Genomic DNA, 22,030 nt, shown 5'->3' with positions numbered 1-22,030 from the left:
TTGGTGGCAACATTACTAGAAAATAGGCTTTTAACTTTGGTTGTTAAGGACTTTTAACATTGGTTATTAACCGATGTTGAAACTACTGACATTAAAAGTATTAACGTTAACATCGATTTTAGAAAACCAATGTCGTATAGTAAGAAATAATAAAAAAATGTAAAATATTTATAAACTAACATAAAAATCGATGTTGTGGTTGACTGTTAACATCGGTTTTTCTAGAAACCAATGTTGTAAATTGACGACAACATCAATTTTTCTAAAAATTGATGTTATTTTCTGCTCACCAACATCGAAAAATCGATGTTGTCAGTAAGCCAAAACATCAATTTTTCTAAAAACCAATATTGGTGAGTAGAACACAACATCGGTTTTAAAAATCGAAGTTGTTTTTGCGCAACAACATTGATTTTTCATTCTGAAAACTAATGTTTTTTTGGAAAAAACTAAAAAATGATGTTGTTTTTTGGAATTTTTTTAATATCTTTTCTATTTTTTAATTACCCCAAAGTAACCTGCAAATTAAAAAACATAACCAATCTCGACAATTTTCAAGTAGTTTTTAGCAGATAGTTATGTCCATAATAATTGAATATTTACTTAAAGTAATAAAAGTCAATACATAAAATCAATTGTAACCTAATCTAAATTAACATAGCTCTACAATTCTAAAATTACTTAAACACCTAGGGTTTTATTCTTAACTTTTAGATAATATCTTGTCCATTGAATGCGAATTGCCTTCATGGTCGCTGGTTCCAATGCTCTTGGTGATGTAGCTCCATGTGGAGCTTGTAGGCCTTGGATCTTCTTCATCAATGGAGTCCTTTGCTTCTTGAAGATCAATGGCAATAAAATGGAGAAGGAAGAAAGATGATTGGAGACGCCACTTCAAGGAGAAGATGAGTCAAGAACAAGCTCACCACCATAGGAAACCATGAATAAGAGCTTGAAGGTAGGAGAAGATGAGTGGAGGGAGAAAGAGATAAGGAACGAAATTTTATGCCTCAAATGAGGTCTGAACTTTGAAGTGTAATTCTCAAATGATCAAAGTTGAAAAAATGTACACACAAGGCCTTTATTTATAGCCTAGGTGTCACACAAAATTGGAGGGAAATTTGAATTTCTTTTCAAATTTCACTTGAATTTGAATTTGAATTTATGGAGCCAAAATTTCACTAATTATGATTAGTGAATTTCAGTTAGGCCTCATCCCACTAATCCAAGATCAAGTCCAAGATTCTCCACTAAGTGTGCTTAGGTGTCATGAGGCATGTAAAGTGTCATACCCTAATTTCGTTCGGGAGTACTTGCGGTCGGTACTTGAACCTTGTTTCCTCCCTTTGGAACCCTCGAAACAAGCATCATTGCATTATCCGTAAAGTTCAGCAACGTTTCGGAAAGAAATCAGTAAAAAAACACAAAAGGGGGTGTGTATTTATTAAAATGGGGGGGGGGTGCAAATAGCAATTATCAAATCTGGGCCCTTCTAGAGGATTTTGGGCATTTCCTTGCTTAAGGTGGAAGCAACCTAGCTCGCCTGGGCGAGCTGGGCGACAACCACCTCCCCGGTTTTGTTAAAAAATGGCTTCCGGGAATTCCATAATGCTTCCGTAAAATTTCTGAAAACTTTGGGTAAGTATATTTCACTTGATATTGCTGAAAGGGAAGAGGAAAAAGAAGAAAATCAATTCCTATATGCTTCCGTAACTTTTCCGTATATTACGGAAGTGGGAGGTGAACTTATCAAGATGGGGGTGCAAATAGAAATTTTCAAATCTTCTAATTTGGACCTTCCAGAACATTTTGGAAGCTGTGTTACTTAAGGAGGAAGTAACCCAGCTCGCTTGTGCGAGCTAGGCGGCAACCTCCTCCCCCCTTTTCCTATAAATAGATGAAGGGAGGTTGTACCAAATGGTCCCTAACCCCTATGCTATGCATTACAACTGTTTTGGGTTAAAAAAATTATTTCCGTGAAGAAAATCCAAGCCGAGGTGCTTCCGTAACGCTTCCGAGATGTTTCCGTGAGCAAATCCATAAAGGTTTTCCATCGTTCTTCATTGTTCTTCATCCGTTGTTCGTTCTTCAACCGATAAGTTTTGGTTCACTTTCTTTCCTCCCATGGAAGACGCACCCGTGAGCCCCGCGTCGCCCTCCCGCCGAAGGGTAGGTTGCAACAGTTGGCAACTCCACTGGGGACTGTTTTTAGAGAGTTAGGTCTTCTAATCTCGTGCAATATCATGACTTCCTCTTTTGTCGATTTCCTTTTATTTCTCTTACGTTCTTATATATAACTCTTTGATGCTTTTAGTGTGTTTTTGAAATGTATACATGAGATAGATATTTATTCATTTGATGCACACAAACACCAACACTATTTGTACATACGGTGAGTTGAAAAAGGGCCCTATACTCGGGTCCATGGGAACATAAGGAGTGGAGGTGAATCTGTGGTCATGTTGGGTCTCCAACTTGCTTGATAACAGTGAACCCTCATCTAGAGTTTTTCTCTTTGATAGCATGTTGTTGCTGGTAGTCCCTACTGCCGCAATATGTTTTTTTTGAAGGGGATGATACCTCTAGAAACCATCAAGAGAGATATGACCACCTTGGGAATTATCACTAAAAGCCTTTTAGTTCCTCCCGTTTAGGTCCCCAAAGTAGGGGCATGAAGCAAACACGCTATGTGTTTTGTTTTCCTTTGAACACTGTCATGCATATAACCTAAATGTCAAGTATGCCTTTGCTGTATGATTATTTTGTGGATATTACCATGCTGGGTACATCCCCCTGTTACGCTTTTGTGCATCTGCATCATGTCGTCACGCACACGTTGTATGTTGGTCTCGTCTTTTGTCATGAGAGGTCGAAAGGTCCATATCACCTTCTTAACTGCATACATGGGGCACTGTGCCCCTAAACGTGCAAGTAAGGAGATATGATTTTTCGGTCTCTCGTGTCCGTAAATGCATTCATATCATGCACCGCATAAGCATCTCTTCATGGCATCGTAATGGACATATCATTCCTGCATTTGTCACTTACCATATTCATGCATTGCATCTTGCATAAGTCACTTCATCACCATGCATCTGCATCTAACATGTTTTTTGCATACCATTTGTTTTCATGTTTACTCATGCATGATCCTTGCATTTTCCTCTGCAAAACAAAAACAAAAGAAGAAGCATGAAAATTCACGCTGCATTCTTAGTTGCATATGTTCGGTATCATGAGCCAACCATGTTGGGATCATAAACCCGTTTCACTTAAAAACAAAATGATTGAACATGGTACCTAATGCATGGTTAACTAAGAAAAGATGTTTCTTCGGGCATCTCAATTTCATAATTACATTTTCCATGCATAACTTAAGTATGCTCGAGTCATTCATCTCTGTGAAATGTTGTCAAATTATTGGCAATTGAAATTGCCATTCCTTGGGTTATGGGGTTGAACCAAGTTTATGCTTTTACGAAAAGGTTCATCAAGTCAAGTTGAAGTTTGGGAGTAACCATCTTGCAAAAAAATTGGGGAAAAAGATGGATCGAGTTACATCGCTGCTTCGTCTACTACCCAAACACATTTAGGATTGTTGATGTCCTTGTTACTTCCAGTTTCACCTTGACAAAGGTGTCATGGACCATGTTGAAAATCTAAATTGATTCAACCCCATGTCCTGCGTAAAAATTCGCAATACTCCAACTGTGCATCATTCGCATACATCCATGCTTTTCATTGGTTGCATTGCTCATTGCATTGTTTCCTTAAAAAAAATGAACTTAATCATTGTTATAAAAAAGAAAGGAACACGCTTTACGGTGCCCTTACCGAACCCGTGCTAAAGCTAGAGTAATGGGTGAAGTAGAGGAGGTGCAAGAGCAGATGAAGACCGACATGGAGGCCATGAAAGAGCAAACGGCCACAATGATGGAGGCCATGATGAGCATGAAGAAGATAATGGAGGTCAATGCAGCTGCAATAGCCGCTACCAGTACCATCGCTGAGGTGGACCTGACCCCCCCATATGGCCTCAACCAAATAAATCATCCAACCTCAGATATGTAGGTCTGGAAGGCAAAAAGTTGGGAGGTACGGGCGACCCTCATTTAGTGCAAAAAACAAGCATGCCTTCCCACCATATGGCTTGCCTCCCAACTATACACCACCCAATGTGGCGTACACTCCCAATGAGAATGTCAATAACTCTACTCCTATACTCATTGAGAGCCAACAACCTCAATCTGATCATGCACATATCTTTCGACCCATTGGGGAGACACATGAAATTCCCCACTGTTAGACAAGTGGCCTCAGATATCTTAAGAAGGGGGGGGGGGGGTTGAATTAAGATATTCCAAACTACTTCCCCAATTAAAAATCTATTTCACTTTTTATTCAAGTTATAAATTCCCTTAATAATGAACTTCTTAAATATTGATTCAAATAAAACAATTTGAATATGAATATAAAGCAATAATAAACAAAGGAGATTAAGGGAAGAGAAAGTGCAAACTCAGATTTATACTGGTTCGGCCACACCCTTGTGCCTACGTCCAGTCCCCAAGCAACCCGCTTGAGAGTTCCACTATCTTGTAAATTCCTTTTACAAGTTCTAAACACACAAGGACAATCCTTCCTTTGTGTTTAGAATTCCTTTACAACAAGAGACCCACAGTCTCTTAATCCCTTAGAGAATGAGGAGAAGAAGAAGAATGAATCTCTCTAGAAAGAGATAGATTTTATAGATTGAGCACTCAAATAATTCCTTAATGAATTGCAATTGAATTGGCCAAGGAATTTTTAAGAGGATAAAATGATTTTTGCTCTTTGAGAGGATAAACACTTGTTGTTCTGAAAAACTCTGAGCAAATTCGTGTTATAAGTCACATATATATAGACCAATGGTAGTCATGAATAAAGCCTTTGAAAAGTTGTGACTCTTAGAAATATTTTTCTGAAAATCCTGTCTGGTAATCGATTACAGGAATTGTGTAATCGATTACAGCTTTTAAAATTTGAATTAAAACGTTTATTAACTGCTGGTAATCGATTACCAAAATTGTGTAATCGATTACACAGTCTAAAATTTCGAATTCAAATTTTAGTAGCTGTTATAAAACATATTTGGCCACTGGTAATCGATTACTTCCTCTAGTAATCGATTACCAGAGAATAAATTCTTTGAAAAACACTTTTTAATTTAAATTACTTGGCGAAACCTTTGCTAATTCAATTAGGAATTCCCTTCCTAATATACTAGTGATCATCTTGATGTTGTGACTTGTAATCTTGAAGTATTGTCTTGAATTTAATCTTGAAAAGCCCATTTACATCAATTGCATCATATCATCATGATCATCATCAAAACATCAAAGGCAATTGCATCTACACCCACCATAATCTAGCCGACTTCGAGCCTTGCCTCGAACATGCCACTGAAGGGCAAGCAGTTGGTGATATACCCCTGCAAAACACATTGGAGGGCCCTCAGTATCACCCACAACCACACCCCTTGCATTCCACAATGGGTAAAAACCCTCATGCTATGGCAGAAATGGGAAAGTTAGATCATCTAGAGGAAAGGCTCAGGGTCGTTGAAAAAGGCAAAGATTATGCCTTTATTGACGTAGAAGAGTTGTTCCTAGTACCCAAACATGGTCATTCCCAAGTTCAAGGTGACATACTTTGACAAGTACAGGGGGACTACTTGCCCCAAGAACCATCTAAAGATGTATTGTCGGAAGATGGGGGCATATGCAAAAGATGAGAAACTGCTGATACATTTCTTCTAAGAAAGTCTTATTGGGGCAGCTGTCACATGGTATACTAATTTGGAACCTTCCCGAGTCCATTCTTGGAAGGACCTAATGGTTGCCTTCGTTAGGCAGTATCGGTACAATTCTGATATGGCTCCGGATAGGATGCAACTACAGAGCATATGCAAGAGAGGGCACGAATCTTTCAAAGAATACGCTCAAAGATGGAGGGATCTGGCAGCCCAAGTGGTTCCCTCAATGATGGAGAAAGAAATGATAACAATGATAGTAGACACATTACCAGTGTTCTACTATGAAAAAATGGTGGGCTACACACCTTCAAGCTTTGTTGATTTAGTTTTCGCTGACGAAAGGATCGAAGTGGGTCTGAAAAGAGGCAAATTTAATCATCCTGCTTGGACGAATGAGAAAACTGGGGCAAATGAAGAGGGTGAGAATGACGGAGAAACCCTTTCTATGACTGCCATTCCTACACGGTCAAATTTCCCATCAGCCTAACAATGTCATTACTCAGCCAATAACAGTCCCTCTCACCGAATCATCCACAAAGGCTATCCCTAAATCAACCACAAAGCCTGTCTACCGCACTTCCAATAACGAACACCACCTTTAGCACAAACCAAAACACCAACCAAGAAATGAATTTTGCAATGAAAAAGCCTATAGAATTCACCCTAATTCCGGTGTCCTATGCTGACTTGCTCCCATATCCACTCGATAATTCAATGGTAGCCATAACCCCAACCAAGGTTCCTCAACCTCCATTTCTTCGAGAATACGACTTGAACGCAACGTGTGCTTGTCATGGAGAAGCCCTGGGGCGTTCCATTTAGCATTGTAGGGCCTTGAAGCATAAGGTGCAAGGTCTAATTAATGCAGGCTGGCTAAAATTTGAGGAGAATCGCTTGTGAATCCTAACATTGACAAGCAACACCACACATGGGGCAATTTTGAAAGTTGTTGTTAGATGTCTCTAATGACTCATCAGAATTTTCAAGTTTATGCCATTATTGTAAACCATAGTTACAATGCTAAATAAATGGGATAAATTTGACATCTTTGTCCCTCATCCTCTCATAATTACATCTTTGCTTCCACTGGAATGTGGGTGCAAGCCATTGGTTTGTTTGCTCAAGTGACTTACGCTCCTGAGTGTTGACTTCCAAGACCGTTCAATCAGAGATTACTCGTCTTGCACGTTGGTGGGGGTGCCGTAAAACAACGAGTAAAGTTCAAAACAATAAGTTTCAAAATAAAAGAACAAAAAACATTTGATTGACTGTGTCTCAAATAAAGTACAAACATTCATGTGACCTCATTTTATCATTCCTGAAAGTTTGTATTTTTTGAGAGAGAATGTGAGTTATCAAGAATAGGAATCATTTGACTTAACCCGTCAAACTGAAAAAAATCCTTCAACTATTTCTCGTCCTGGAAAAATTATTTTTGCGAGAATCAACCGCTTCTTTCATTCTTCCTTGCTACAAGGTTGTGAAAACAAAACAATGATGGATACCTTAGAGCCTTACACTGGGGCAATGAAAGGCACCATGCATAAACCTCAAGCGAACCTAGGGGTTGATTTGAATTTCTCACCTAATAGGTTCCCAGCTACAAGGTCATGACGAAAGATAACAATTGGTACCTCGAAGCCCTACGTTGGGGCAATGAGGGGCACTGTGCATAAGCCTTGAGCAAACCTAGGGGAAGATCAAAAGTTCTCACCCGTCGATGTTTTTAAATGAAAAGAGAGGGACAAACCCTGGGCTTTCAATGGATTGATTAAACGTCAAACGAATCCATTGCCGTCACTCCAAAATGGTCAAGTGTTTAAATCAAACAGAACATACACTATGAGGGAGTTCCCGGAGAGATTTGCAAAAGATAGGATGAGGTTGCATGAATTATCACCTCTTTCAAAACGACAATAATTCTGTGTTTTCCAAAAAAATCAAATCAAAATCAAAATCACAAAATAGGGAAAGAATGTCATGAACATTGTACAACTTTCCATTACATTGCATTGTTCCATACAAAGTCTGCATTTACTGCATTTCAAGAGAAAGGTTGCATGCATCTGGATCCCTAAAAATCATGTTAACTACATGGATTTCCTACATCTAATGTCCAATCTTTTTGAATTTGGGATGACCAGCTCTCTCAATGAGTCAATCTCTTGCTTTCTCATAAGGGTGGACCCTTGGGTACTAGTACCCTAGCCTTCGGAGGGCTGCACGCATTCGCCTTTAAAGGACTACACATCTTCACCTTCAGAGGACTACACGTCTTCACCTTCAGAGCACTACACGTCCTCACCTTCAGAGGGCTACACGCTCTCACCTTCAGAGGACTACACGTCCTTGCCTTCAGAGGGTTGCACGCCCTCACCTTCAGAGGACTACACGTCCTCACCATCAGAGGGCTACGCGCCCTCACCTTTAGAGGACTACACGTCCTCGCCTTCAGAGGGCTATGCGCCTTCACCTTCAGAGGGCTACACGCCCTCGCCTTTAGAGGACTACACGTCCTCACCTTCAGAGGGCTACACGCCCTCGCCTTCAGAGGACTATACGTTGTCACCTTCAGAGGGCTACACGGCCTCGCCTTCACAGGGCTACACGCCCTTGCCTTTAGAGGACTACACGTCCTCACCTTCAGAGGGCTACACGTCCTCACCTTCAGAGGACTACATGCCCTCACCTTTAGAGGGCTACACGCTCTCACCTTCAGAGGACTACACGTCCTTTCCATCAGAGGAATACACGTCCTCGCCTTCAGAGGGCTGCACACCCTCGCCTTTAGAGGGCTGCATGTCCTCGTCTTCAGAGGGCTACACGCCGTCGCCTTCAGAGGACTACACGTCCTCACCTTCAAAGGGCTACACATTCTCGCCATTAGAGGGTTGCAAGCCCTCACCTTCAGAGGACTACACGTCCTCGCCATCAGAGGGTTGCACGCCCTCACCTTTAGAGGGCTACACGTCCTCACCTTGAAAGGACTATACGTCCTCACCTTCAGAGCACCACACGTCCTCGCCTTCAGAGGGCTACATGCCCTCACCTTCAGAGGGCTGCACACCCTCACTTTCAGAGGACTACATGCCCTCGCCTTTAGAGGGCTGCACGCCCTCACCTTTAGAGGGCTGCACGCCCTCACCTTCAGAGGGCTGCCGCCCTTGCCTTAAGAGGACTAGACGTCCTCGCCTTTAGAGGACTAGATGTCCTCGCCTTCAGAGGACTACACGTCCTCACCTTCAGAGGGCTACACGCCCTCACCTTCAGAGGACTAGACGTCCTCGCTGATGTGTCATCATTTTCTCATATTTCTTAACCCTTTTTGTCACCATTTAAATTACTGATTAGCCTTAATTGCCAAATTAATTATGTAGTTTTATCATTTAGGCCTACTGGATTAATTTTGTATTTTTAATTTAATTTCAGGAGAATTATAAGCAATTGGGCTTAAATCCAGAATTGGGCTTGGACTTGAAGAGAGCAGACTATTTTATTCTACCAAATTTTATCTTATCTAGATTTTATCTTATCTATTTATTATTTAGATTTGATCTCATCTAGATATTATTTCATCTAGATCTTATCTTATCTTATCTAGATTTTATTTTATTTATGGGCTTGGATTTAAAACAGATTTGTAAGCTTTGGGGCTGAAAACTATATAACAACACCAAGGTTCTAGTTTAGGCCCTCTTTTCTCTCTCCTCTCGCCTCTCTCTTTTTCGTTTTAGTTTTAGAGTGCTACTCTCAATTTGTTTTAGTTTCTTTTTTGTTTTGGAGAATAATTCTAGTTTTCTTTGTTTCTACTACAATTTCGTTTTCTATTGATTAATGGAAGGCTAAGTCTCCAGCGTTGTTATCTCTTGAGGATCAAGCACAACTCTCTTTGAGGTTCTATTATTACTATTAAATTATGATCAGTTTTTCCTCTTCACCAATTACTCTGTATTTGTTACTATTAATTCATGCATGCTCAGTCCTTGATTAATTGTCTCTGCGCTTAATTTACGTTCATGCTTAATGATCGTTCATGATTAATTGGTGTATGTGTTGCTTAATCTTATAATGAATGCTTTATGTTAAATTTCACTTAGTAATTTAATTTAGGGTTGGATTAAGTGGTTGAACTGATAAAGGATAAACTCTCGTAACCTAGGATAAGAGACTTGCTTGTGAATCAAGGGGAAGCAACGTGTTTTAATTATGATATTTTCTAATTCACATCTATTCGTTGTTTAATTTACAAAAGCAAACAACCCCCCCCCCCCAATTCGTTACTATTTTCCTACTATCTATTATGAACGTTTGGTTGACCGTTGCTCGTTGAGGATGACCTAGGATCACTTCCTAGATACTGCATTTTTAATGTTTATTTGATTTGGATACGGCCTCGATCAAATTTGACGCCGTTGCCGAGGAGCAGTGTCCAAAGGTTCATAATAGCTAGTGATTCGTGTTTTATGTTTAGTTGTTTTATGCTTTCATGTTGTGTTAATGTCTTGTTATTTTGTTTAGTGTGGTGTTTTGTTTTAGTTTTTCTGTTAAGCGCTTCCTCTATTTTAGTTTTTGTGTTTTGCTGTGAATAGTGCTTTGCGACGGATTTAGCGACCACTTTTGCTGACCTGGGAAATAGAGTAGTCGTGCAAATCCATTAGCGACTGAATTAGTGACTGCTGCTGACAATTTAATTGGCGATTTTTGTTTTGATAGTTAGGGTTGTTATTTTTGGCTGAATTTTGGTGTGGTAGGTTCTTTTGACTCATATTTTGTGTGAAAAATACCAGGAACACTTGGTGTGGCCAGATTTGAGAGATTAAAAAAATTTTGAGAACTTGTGTTTAGCAAACTTCAAACGGCCATAACTTTTGCTCCGGGTATTAGAATGACTATTATTATATATGTATTTGGGGTAGAAAAAAATTTCCCATACTGTGGCAACCTGTCAAAGGCTGGCTGAGGTCTCTAACTAGCCAAACTCGCCTGTTTACTAGTTTTTTTTTTTCAAGTTTTATTGTTTTATTTTTCTAAACTTTCCTTAGGTAGTTTCCATAGTTAGAATTTGAATTTTTGTTTGAAAATTTTTGTGCTATCTTTTTATGATTTTATTAGGTTGCTTACAAAATTTCAAGTAATTTGGATATCATTTAATGGTAGCTGTAGTTCAAACCTACATTGTTACTTGCATAAGAAGGCAACTAGTTGTGCATGCTGAATGTAGTGTATGACTAAAGGCAATCCATCTGACTTACAACCCTTTAGTCCTAAGATAGATAGGACATTTCATAGATTAGTTAGGCATCATTTTATACCTTTTGAGCATCCTGAGCATTTTGTTACCGGTGAGTCTGTGCATTCTGTTATTGGTGATTTTGAACATCCTGATTTTGAGCATTATAATTTTGAACATTCTGAGAACATGACACAACCTCCACCCCGTGAGAGGACTCTAAGGGAAATGGCTGCACCTGATTTCACCTACGAAAGCTTGTGCATCCAATACCCTAATGAGGATGTCCCATATGTTCTTAAAACTGGACTAATCCATTTGCTTCCAAAGTTTCATGGCCTTGCAAGTGAAGACCCGCACAAAGATCTGAAAGAATTCCATATTGTCTGCTCCACCATGAAACCCCCAGATGTCCAGGAGGATCACATATTTCTGAAGGCTTTTCCTCATTCTTTAGAGGGAGTGGCAAAGGACTGGCTATATTACCTTGCTCCAAGGTCCATCACGAGCTGGGATGACCTCAAGAGAGTATTCTTAGAAAAAATTTTCCCTGCTTCCAGGACCATGGCCATCAGAAAGGATATTTCAGGCATTAGGCAACTCAGTGGAGAGAGCCTATATGAATACTGGGAGAGATTTAAAAAACTATGTGCCAGTTGCCCTCACCACCAGATTTTTGAGCAGCTTCTTCTCCAATATTTTTATGAAGGGCTCAGTAACATGGAGAGAAGTATGATAGATGCTGCCAGTGGTGGAGCCCTTGGAGACATGACCCCTGCTGAAGCCAGAAATTTAATTGAGAAGATGGCTTCCAACTCCCAACAGTTTAGTGCCAGAAATGATGCTATTGTCATTAAAGGAGTGCATGAAGTAGCCACGAATTCATCTTTATCAGTTGAGACTAAGAAGCTTTAAGGTAAACTAGATGCCTTCGTTAACCTGGTAACCCAGCTGGCCTTGAATAAAAAATTTGCACCTCTCGCCAGACTCTGTGGTTTATGCTCCTCTGCTGACCACCACACAAACCTTTGCCCTTTTGTGCAGCAATCTGAAGCAATTGAACAGCCTGAAGCTTATGCTGCAAACATCTACAATAGACCTCCTCAACCTCAACAGCAAAATCAGCCACAAATGAACAATTATGACCTCTCCAGCAACAGGTACAATCCCGGGTGGAGGAATCATCCCAACCTTAGATGGTCGAATCGTTCACAATAGCAGCAACAACAACAACAACCTTATTTTCAGAATGTTGTTGGCCCAAGGAGACCATACGTTCCTCCACCAATCCAGCAGCAACAACAATAACAACAGCCCCAAAAACAACAAACAGTTGAGGCCCCTCCGCAACCTTCCCTTGAAGAACTTGTGAGGCAAATGACTATGCAAAACATGCAGTTTCAACAAGAGATCAGAGCCTCCATTCAAAGCTTAGCTAATCAGATGAGACAATTGGCTACACAGTTAAATCAACAACAATCCCAAAATTCTGACAGATTACCTTCTCAATCTGTCCATAATCCCAAAAATGTGAGTGTCGTTACATTGAGGTCGGGAAAGCAATGTCAAGGACCTCAACCAGTAGCATCTTCCTCATCCGCAAATGAACCTGCCTAACCTCACTCTACTCCAGAAAAAGATGATGACAAAAATTTAAAGAGTAAGTTACCTAACAATTTCTATGCAGGTGAATCTTCCACTGGTAATTTTGATTTACAAAAGCAGCATATCCCTCTTCCATTCACTCCAAGAGCAATTTCCAACAAAAAAATGGAAGAGGCAGAGCAGGAGATATTGGAAACATTTAGAAAAGTAGAGGTAAACATACCTCTGCTGGATGTAATAAAGCAAATTCCAAGATATGCTAAATTCTTGAAGGAGTTGTGCACTAATAAGCGAAAGCTTAAAGGAAGTGAAAGAATTAGTATGGGCAGAAATGTCTCCGCATTGATTGGTAAATCTGTTCCCCAAATCCCTGAAAAATGTAAAGATCCAGGTACATTCTCCATACCTTGTATTATAGGGAACAATAAGTTTGACAATGCCATGCTAGATTTAGGAGCTTCTGTTAGTGTTATGCCTCTGTCTATTTTTAATTCTCTATCTCTTGGCCCTTTGCAGTCAACTGATGTGGTAATTCATTTAGCTAATAGAAGTGTTGCTTATCCTGCTAGTTTCATAGAGGATGTCTTAGTTAGAGTTGGTGAACTGATTTTCCCCGTTGATTTTTATATTTTGAATATGGAGGAGGGATTTTCTCAAGGATCAGTTCCCATCATTCTAGGCAGACCTTTTATGAAAACTGCTAGAACTAAGATAGATGTATATGTAGGCACACTATCTATGGAGTTTGGTGATATAACTGTTCATTTTAATATTCTTGATGCTATGAAACACCCATCTGAAGATCTTTCTGTATTTCATGCTGAAATAATTGACCATATTGTTGATGAATACATGACTGATCTTCATTCTAATCTGCATGCATGTCACTCTTCATGCATTGAATCTGAATTTGTACTTGATCATATGTCTGAATTTGATGCTGAGAGTGAATCTGAAATTGATATTGATTACATGTCTGGTGATGTTTTACCTCTTGAGATTGATTTTCTATAGTCAGATAGAACTAACCATGTTTTAGGAAGTACACATACCTCTGACTTTCTTTATGAGGTACAGGCTGAGAAACCATCTCTTTCTATCATTATCCAGCCGCCCACACCAGAATTGAAGCCTCTGCCATCAAATTTAAAATATGCTTACTTGGATGATAGCAAAAGTTTTCCAGTAATTATATTTGCCTCCCTTGCTGATGAGCAAGAGGAGAAGTTGTTATCAGTTCTCAAGAAGCATAAGAAGGCTATAGGCTGGACCCTAGCAGACATTCCTGGTATTAGCCCATCCACATGTATGCATCGGATAAATTTAGAGGATGGGGCTAAACCAGTAAGATAGCCACAGAGAAGACTCAACCCAATGATTCTTGATGTAGTGAAGAAGGAGGTAACCAAGCTTTTGCAAGCTGGAATCATTTATCCTATCTTCGACAGCCAATGGGTGAGTCCCGTCCAGGTAGTCTCGAAGAAAAACGACCTCACCGTCATAAAAAATGAGAAGGAGGAGCTGATTTCTACTCAGGTGCAGAACAGTTGGAGAGTTTGCATCGACTATAGGAGGCTGAACCAGGTTACCAAAAAGGACCATTTTCCCCTGCCATTCATTGACCAGATGCTTGAGCCCCTGGCAGGTAAATCTCACTACTATTTCCTTGATGGTTTTTCTAGTTATATGCAAATCACTATTGCTCCTAAGGATCAGGAAAAGACCACATTCACCTGCCCCTTCAGCACTTTTGCCTATAGGAGGATGCCTTTCGGCCTGTGCAATGCCCCTGGTACCTTCCAGTGATGCATGATCAGTATTTTCAATGATTTTTTTGAAAATTGCATAGAGGTGTTTATGGATGATTTCACTGTATATGAATCCTATTTTGATATTTGTTTGGATAGTCTGGAAAAGGTTTTGAATAGATGCACTGAAACTAACCTTGTTCTAAATTTTGAAAAATGTCATTTTATGGTTGAGCAAGGTATAGTTTTAGGCCACATTATTTCCAATAAGGGCATTGAAGTAGATCCTACAAAAATTTCTGTTATTTCATAATTGCCTTACCCTTCTTGCATGCGAGAGGTGCGATCTTTTCTTGGTCATGCATGATTCTACAGGCGCTTTATAAGAGATTTTAGCAAACTAGTCCTTCCACTATCCAACTTGTTGCAAAAGGAGGTGGAATTTGACTTCAATGATAAATGCAAAGAGGCTTTTGATTGCCTCAAAAGAGCATTGACTACCACCCCCATCATCCAAGCACCCGACTGGACAACCCCTTTTGAGCTTATGTGTGATGCATCAAATTATGCATAGGGGGCTGTCCTTGCTCAGAAAATTGATAAATTGCCTAGGGTGATATATTATGCTTCTAGAACTTTAGATGCTGCCCAAGCGAATTATACTACTACTGAGAAAGAGCTACTAGCCATAGTTTTTGCTCTTGAAAAATTTCGTGTTAGACAAGTGGCCTCAGATATCTTAAGAAGGGGGGTTGAATTAAGATATTGCAAACTATTTCCCCAATTAAAATTCTATTTCAATTTCAATGCAAGTTGCACGTTCCCTTAAAAAATGAACTCTTAAATAATGATTCAAAAAGAACAATATGAATATAAATATAAAGCAATAATAAATAAACGAGTTTAAGGGAAGAGAAAGTGCAAACTCAGATTTATACTGGTCCGGCCACACCCTTGTGCCTACATCCAGTCCCCAAGCAACCCGCTTGAGAGTTCCACTATCTTGTAAAATCCTTTTACAAGTTCTGAACACACAAGGACAATCCTTCCTTTGTGTTCAAATTTCTTTACAACATGAGACCCTTGGTCTCTCAATCCCCTTTGAGAATTTAGAAAGAAGAGAAGAATAAATCTCTCTTGAAAGAGATAGATTGTACAATTTGAGCACTTAATTAATTCCTTATTGAATTGAAAGTGTATTGGCCAAGGAATTCTTAAGAGGATGAAATGTTTTTGCTCTTTTGAGAGAATAAGACTTTTTGTTATGAAAACTCTCAGCAAATTCGTGTTGCAAGTAACATATATATAGACCTTTGGTGGCCAATAATTTTTTGAAAATCTCATCTGGTAATCGATTACAGGATTTGTGTAATCGATTACAGGTTTTAAAATTTGAATTGAAACGTTTATTAACTGCTGGTAATCGATTACCAATATTGTGTAATCGATTACACAGACTAAAATTTGAATTCAAATTTTAATAGCTGTTGTAAACCATTTTTGGCCACTAGTAATCGATTACATCCTCTGGTAATCGATTACCAGAGAGTAAATCTCTTGAAAAAGACTTTTTAACTTAAATTACTTGGCCAAACCTTTTGCTATTTCAATTAGGAGTTCCCTTCCTAAAATACTAGCAATCATCTTGATGTTGTGTCTTGTATTCTTGAATCATTGTCTTGAATTAAAATTGAAAAGCGCATTTGCATCAAATCATCATGATCATCATCAAAACATCAAAGTCATTTGCTTCTACAATCTCCCCCTTTTTGATGATGACAATTTAAGTCCTGAAATCAAGATACAAGCAAGCAATGTATATGCATAATATATTGCGTTCACTCCCCCTATGTTTGAGAATTAATGATCACTTGATTTCTAAGTTTTTTTCTTCTAAGCTTTTTTGCCACCCCATTTTTCTCCCTCTTTGGCAACATAAAAAAGCCAAAGTTCGTGGGAATCAATAATAGATAATATAATGTAGTGAACAAAATATAATCCAAACAGTCATAACCAACCAAAATCCTAAATAAGGCATAACCAAAATATAATCCAAATAGTCATAATTCAAAACCACATAAAATCCAATCATAAAAGACTAAAGTCCAAATACCAAAAGATAAATAAAGTTCAGAAAATGATAACTTAAATACCATAGCCAAAATACACAGCTTAAAAAGAAAATTATAAACTAAACTCTAAGAAGGTGGAGGTGGTGGTGGAAGATCGAAGCTCTGACGAATATAACCCACATCTTCTTCAAGCTATGTGAGACGGATATCCATTCCGGCAAAGCGATTATCCAAAGAGTCAAAACATTCACCAACATAAGTACGAAGACCCTGTAACTCGGAAAGAACTTCAGTCATAAGGGCTGAATCATCTCACTGAGGAGGAGGAGAAGGAGTACGCTCATCTTGTGGAGGAAGTGCATCTTTCTTCAGCCATTGACCATTCCAATCCTTACGTTATCCAAATGAAGTGACTGCCCCAACACCAATAGCAAAGGAACGCTTGACTTGAACAAAAGGTTCATCATCAAGTGGAATTTGAAAATGACGGAGAAACAGATTGACCAATTGAGGGTAAGGGAGAGGTGCATTGGCCCGTAATGCCTTATGCATTCGATACCAAACCAAGTGAGCCCAGTCGATCTGACGACCGGTAAGGAAAGCCCACATCAAAATCAAGTCCTCCTCAGAGGCTTGAGCCAAATTTGAAAACCGGGGAAGCAAAATTCTAACAATAATGTAGTGCATGATGCGATTATCAAAGGTCAATGATCCGGCCAGCAATCTACCGGTCATTTCAGCCTGGTCATTACAAACCATACGGCGAGCATCATGACTAGAATAATCAAATTTTCAGTCATCAACTATGGTGCCCTCAAAAGGTGCACCTTGACTGGGTAATTTAGTCAAAGAAAAGAACAAAGATTGATCAATGATCATGGAAATACCATGCACCTCAGAAGAAATAATGTCATCTTGAATTTTTAAATTGCAGTAAAAGACTTTGACAAGTTCAGGATAATAAGGCAATTTTAAAGACATGAAATCAACCAATCCAGAATTTTGAAACACTTGATAACAATCAAATGTCTCATCATTGAAGAAATCTATGTCTAGGTACTTAGGGTCTAAAATGATCCTAGAAGAAAATTGAGAAAGGTACCGTAGACGTTGATCATCGGAAGAAAACAGAGTGGATGATCTTGGAGATGATAAGGAAGGATCGATAGGTGTTGTGGGTGCTTCAGATGGTCCGTGGCGGCGATGGCCAGCAGCAGTGATGGTGGAGGATGATCCCTTTCTCTTCTTCGACGATTCAGCCATTTGAGGAAGTTTTAGTGAATTTCAATCGGTGGAAACGAAAGAGGAGTGAAAATGAGGAAGATTGGGCTTTACGGGACGTGTTTTGGTGAAGAATTGAGGAAAATATGAGAATTTGAAGATTAGGGATGAAGGAGGCACGAGAACGAGAGTGAGGCTGCGCAGCGTGACTGGTTTGGAAGGTATTTATAGAGGAGGATGAGGTGTAATCAATTACAAGGTATGGTAATCGATTACAGGAGTAGTAATCCTTCTGGTAATCGATTACAGGATGTTGTAATCGATTACAGGCTGCCTGTTCTTGTGTAATCAATTACACTGAATGGTAATCGATTACCAGAGCATAAACTAGGCTAGTTCCTCTAAAAATTACCTATGTCTATGCTAAATACATCTAATAATATCAATCATCACTACTAATGCATTTAATTCAATCATTCAAACATCAAACACACAATAATGCATAAAGCCTATCATAATAACAAGAATTTAAACAAAATCAAGCAAAGTAACATACTTAACACAAAAAATCAATCATAAAAATCAATCAATCAATCAATCCTTATTTATCTAAATCACTAACATCTAAGAGGCCTAATTCCCTTCTAATAGAGAAGAATGTTTCTCTGGGGAGAGGTTTTGTGAAGATATCAGCAAGTTGATTCTTTGTATCAATAAACTCTAACACACAATCTCCCTTTAGAACATGATCTCTTAGAAAATGGTGCCTAATTTCTATATGTTTAGTTCTAGAGTGTTGAACTGGATTTTTGGAAAGATTAATTGTACTTGTATTATCACATCTAATAGGTATATGGTCAAGAAGAATTCCATAGTCAGAAAGTTGTTGCTTCATCCATAAGATTTGTGCACAACAACTGCCGGCAGAAATATATTCCGCTTCTGCAGTGGATAAAGCAACACTATTTTGTTTCTTACTATGCCAAGAGACTAGAGTAGATCCAATGAACTGACAAGTTCCACTCGTGCTCTTTCTATCTGTTTTAGAACCGGCAAAGTCTGAATCAGAATATCAAATTAAGGTGCATGTGGAATTTCTAGGATACCATAAGCCTACATTCATAGTGCCTACTAAATATCTTATGACTCTTTTAACAACACTAAGATGTGATTGTTTGAGATTTGATTGAAATCTAGCACACATACACACACTAAACATTATATCAGGTCTGCTAGCAGATAAATAAAGAAGTGATTCGATCATACCTGGATATTGCTTAACATCTATTGACTGACCGGTTTCATCTTTATCTAGATAGCAAGTAGTGCTCATTGGTGTAGCCATGTGCTTAGCATTTTCCATGCCGAATTTGTGGATTAACTCTTTGCAATACTTGGATTACTTGACAAAGATACCATCCTTGGTTTGTTTAATTTGCAATCCAAGAAAGAAATTAAGTTCTCCCATCATTGACATTTCAAACTCACTTTGCATGTCATGAGAGAATTCCTTGCACAATAATTCATTAGTGGATCCAAAAATAATATCATCAACATAAATTTGAACTAATAAAATATCATGTGATTTTCTCTTTATGAAAAGAGGAGTATCCACTTTTCCTCTAGAGAAGTCCTTTTCTAAAAGGAACTTACTTAGACGCTCGTACCAAGCACTAGGGGCTTGTTTCAAGCCATATAAAGCCTTTTTCAATTTATAGACATGATTTGGCTTATCCAATATTTCAAAACCTGGTAGTTGTTCAACATATACTTCTTCTTGAATTAAGCCATTTAGAAAAGCACTTTTAACATCCATTTGATAAAGCTTAAAATTCATTATGGATGCATATGCTAAGAGCATTCTAATGGCTACTAATCTAGCAACTGGAGCATATGTTTCTTCATAATCTATACCTTCTTCTTGATTATATCCTTTTGCAACTAATCTAGCCTTATTTCTAACAATTATTCCATGTTCATCTAACTTATTTCTAAATACCCATTTTGTTCCTATGATGGGATAGTTTTTAGGTTTCTCAATAAGTTCCTACACATTGTTTCTTTCAAATTGATTCAGTTCTTCTTGCATAGCAATTATCCAATTATCATATATTATGGCTTCTTTTATATTTTTAGGTTCAATCATAGATACAAAAGCCATATTATTGCATAATTCTTTAAGAGAATGTCTAGTTGTTACCCCTTTTGAGATATCACCAATAATGTTGTCGAGGGGATGATCTTTTGAGGCTTTCCATTCTTTTGGAAGTTCATCATTTGATTTTGCTTCTTCTTGAGGATCTTCATTGCTTCCTTTCCCTTTTCCTTTAGAATCTTGTCCATGAATATGAATTTGTTCTAAAGATTCTACAATATCATCTAGTATATTCTTTCTTGATAGAATAGCATTAGATTCATCAAAAGAAACATGAATGGATTCTTCAATACTCATAGTTATTTTGTTATATATTCTATATGCTTTACTTTGAAATGAATATCCAAGAAAGATGCCTTCATCAGATTTTGCATCAAATTTTCCTAGATTATCTTTACCATTATTAAGCACAAAACATTTGCAACCAAAAACATGAAGATGTGAAATGTTAGGTTTTCTACCATTATATAACTCATATGGGGTTTTCTTTAAAATGGGTCTTATTAAGGCCCTATTCATGATGTAACATGCAGTATTGATGGCTTCAGCCCAAAAATATTTTGGAAGAGAAGTATCATTTAATAAAGTTCTAGCAATTTCTTCCAATGACCTATTTTTCCTCTCAACAACTCCATTTTGTTGAGGGGTTCTAGGTGCAGAAAAATTATGCTCAATACCATGTTTATGTGAGTAATTCTTTTATGCCATAACCATGGATCATCATTTTTGCTAAGAAAACAATGATTGTTATCTAGTTTTAGGCTTAAGTCTATCATATATACATTGTTGACTCTATATCCTACATGCTTTATATTAGTGTCATGCTTATGTTCTATAAGGCATTTTTGAGAATCAAATGATACTAGATAGCCTTTGTCACATAATTGACTAACACTAAGTAGGCTGTGCTTAAGACCTTCAACAAGTAGAACATTTTCAATGGAGTTTGAATAATTTGTACCTATTTTACCAACTCCAAGGATTCTACCTTTGTTGTTGTCACCATAAGTTACATGCCCGCTTTTCTTGGGACAGATATGTGTAAACTTTGATGCATCTCCAGTCATATGTTTTGAACATCCGCTATCTATGTACCATTCCTTCCTCGAAGACACCTACATGATCTAGTTTTTGACTTAGGTACCCAAACTTTATTGGGTCCTTGTGTGTTAGTGTAGACTGAAGATCCTTTTGGGACCCATATCATTTTAATGTTGTTGTAGTTTTTCTTAAAATAACAAGTAGATGTGCCATGCCCTTTTCTTCCACAATAAAAACAAGTGATAGAACTAGAATTATATTTTTGTGTGGAAGCAAAGAGGTTTTGATGAAATTTTTGTTGTTTTTTAGGTTTATATCCTATTCCAGCCTTATTAGAGACACATATTTGTTTTCCTAATATGACATCTAAATTATTTTTACTATAAGAAAATTTTGCAAGTGAGTTTTTCAAATCTTTAATTTCTTTTTCATATTTTCCACAACAACTACAAGAATCAGATATTTTCTTGTCAGAAATAGTAGAGATATAAACTTTTTCATTTGATTTAGAAATTGAGACTTAAGTTCTAAGATGATCTAATTCTTTATTTAATTTTGAAATTTCATTTTCTAAATCTGAAATTGTTTTCTTAGAAGATGAAACTAACTTTGCAAGTTTGATTGACTCTTTATGCAAATCAGCAAATGCATCTTGTAATTCATCAAAAGAAATGGATAAGTTATTTGAAGATGTTACCTCTTTATCGCTTTCATAACTTTTAGCCATTAGACAGAGGTTTATCTCTTCATTTTCTGAATCTTCAGAAGATTCCATATCATTGTCATCCCATGTGATGTACGCTTTCTTCATTTTCTTTTCACTAAAGTTTTTCTTTTCAGATTTCTCCATCTTTTTCTTGAAGATAGGACAATCAACCCTCAGATGTCCAGGTTGATTGCATTCAAAGCATTTTGGAGTAGAAGATGAAATTTCTATCCTTCTTTTAGATTTAAAATTTGGTTGCCTTTGAGTTCCTCTGACTTTCAGAAACTTGTTGAGCTTTTTTACAAAAAGGCTAAGATCATCATCTTCATCTAGATCAATTTCCTTTTCACTTTCTTCTTGGATTGAAGATGAGGCTTTAAGAGCAATTCCCTTTTTTTTCTTGTCATTTTCTTCATGTTGATTTAATCTCAACAATTCCATTTCATGTTCCTGTAACT

This window comes from Glycine soja, chromosome 4 (genome assembly GCF_004193775.1).
Source record: "Glycine soja cultivar W05 chromosome 4, ASM419377v2, whole genome shotgun sequence".
Lineage (NCBI taxonomy): Eukaryota > Viridiplantae > Streptophyta > Magnoliopsida > Fabales > Fabaceae > Glycine > Glycine soja.
Note: the sequence above shows the minus strand (reverse complement) of the source record.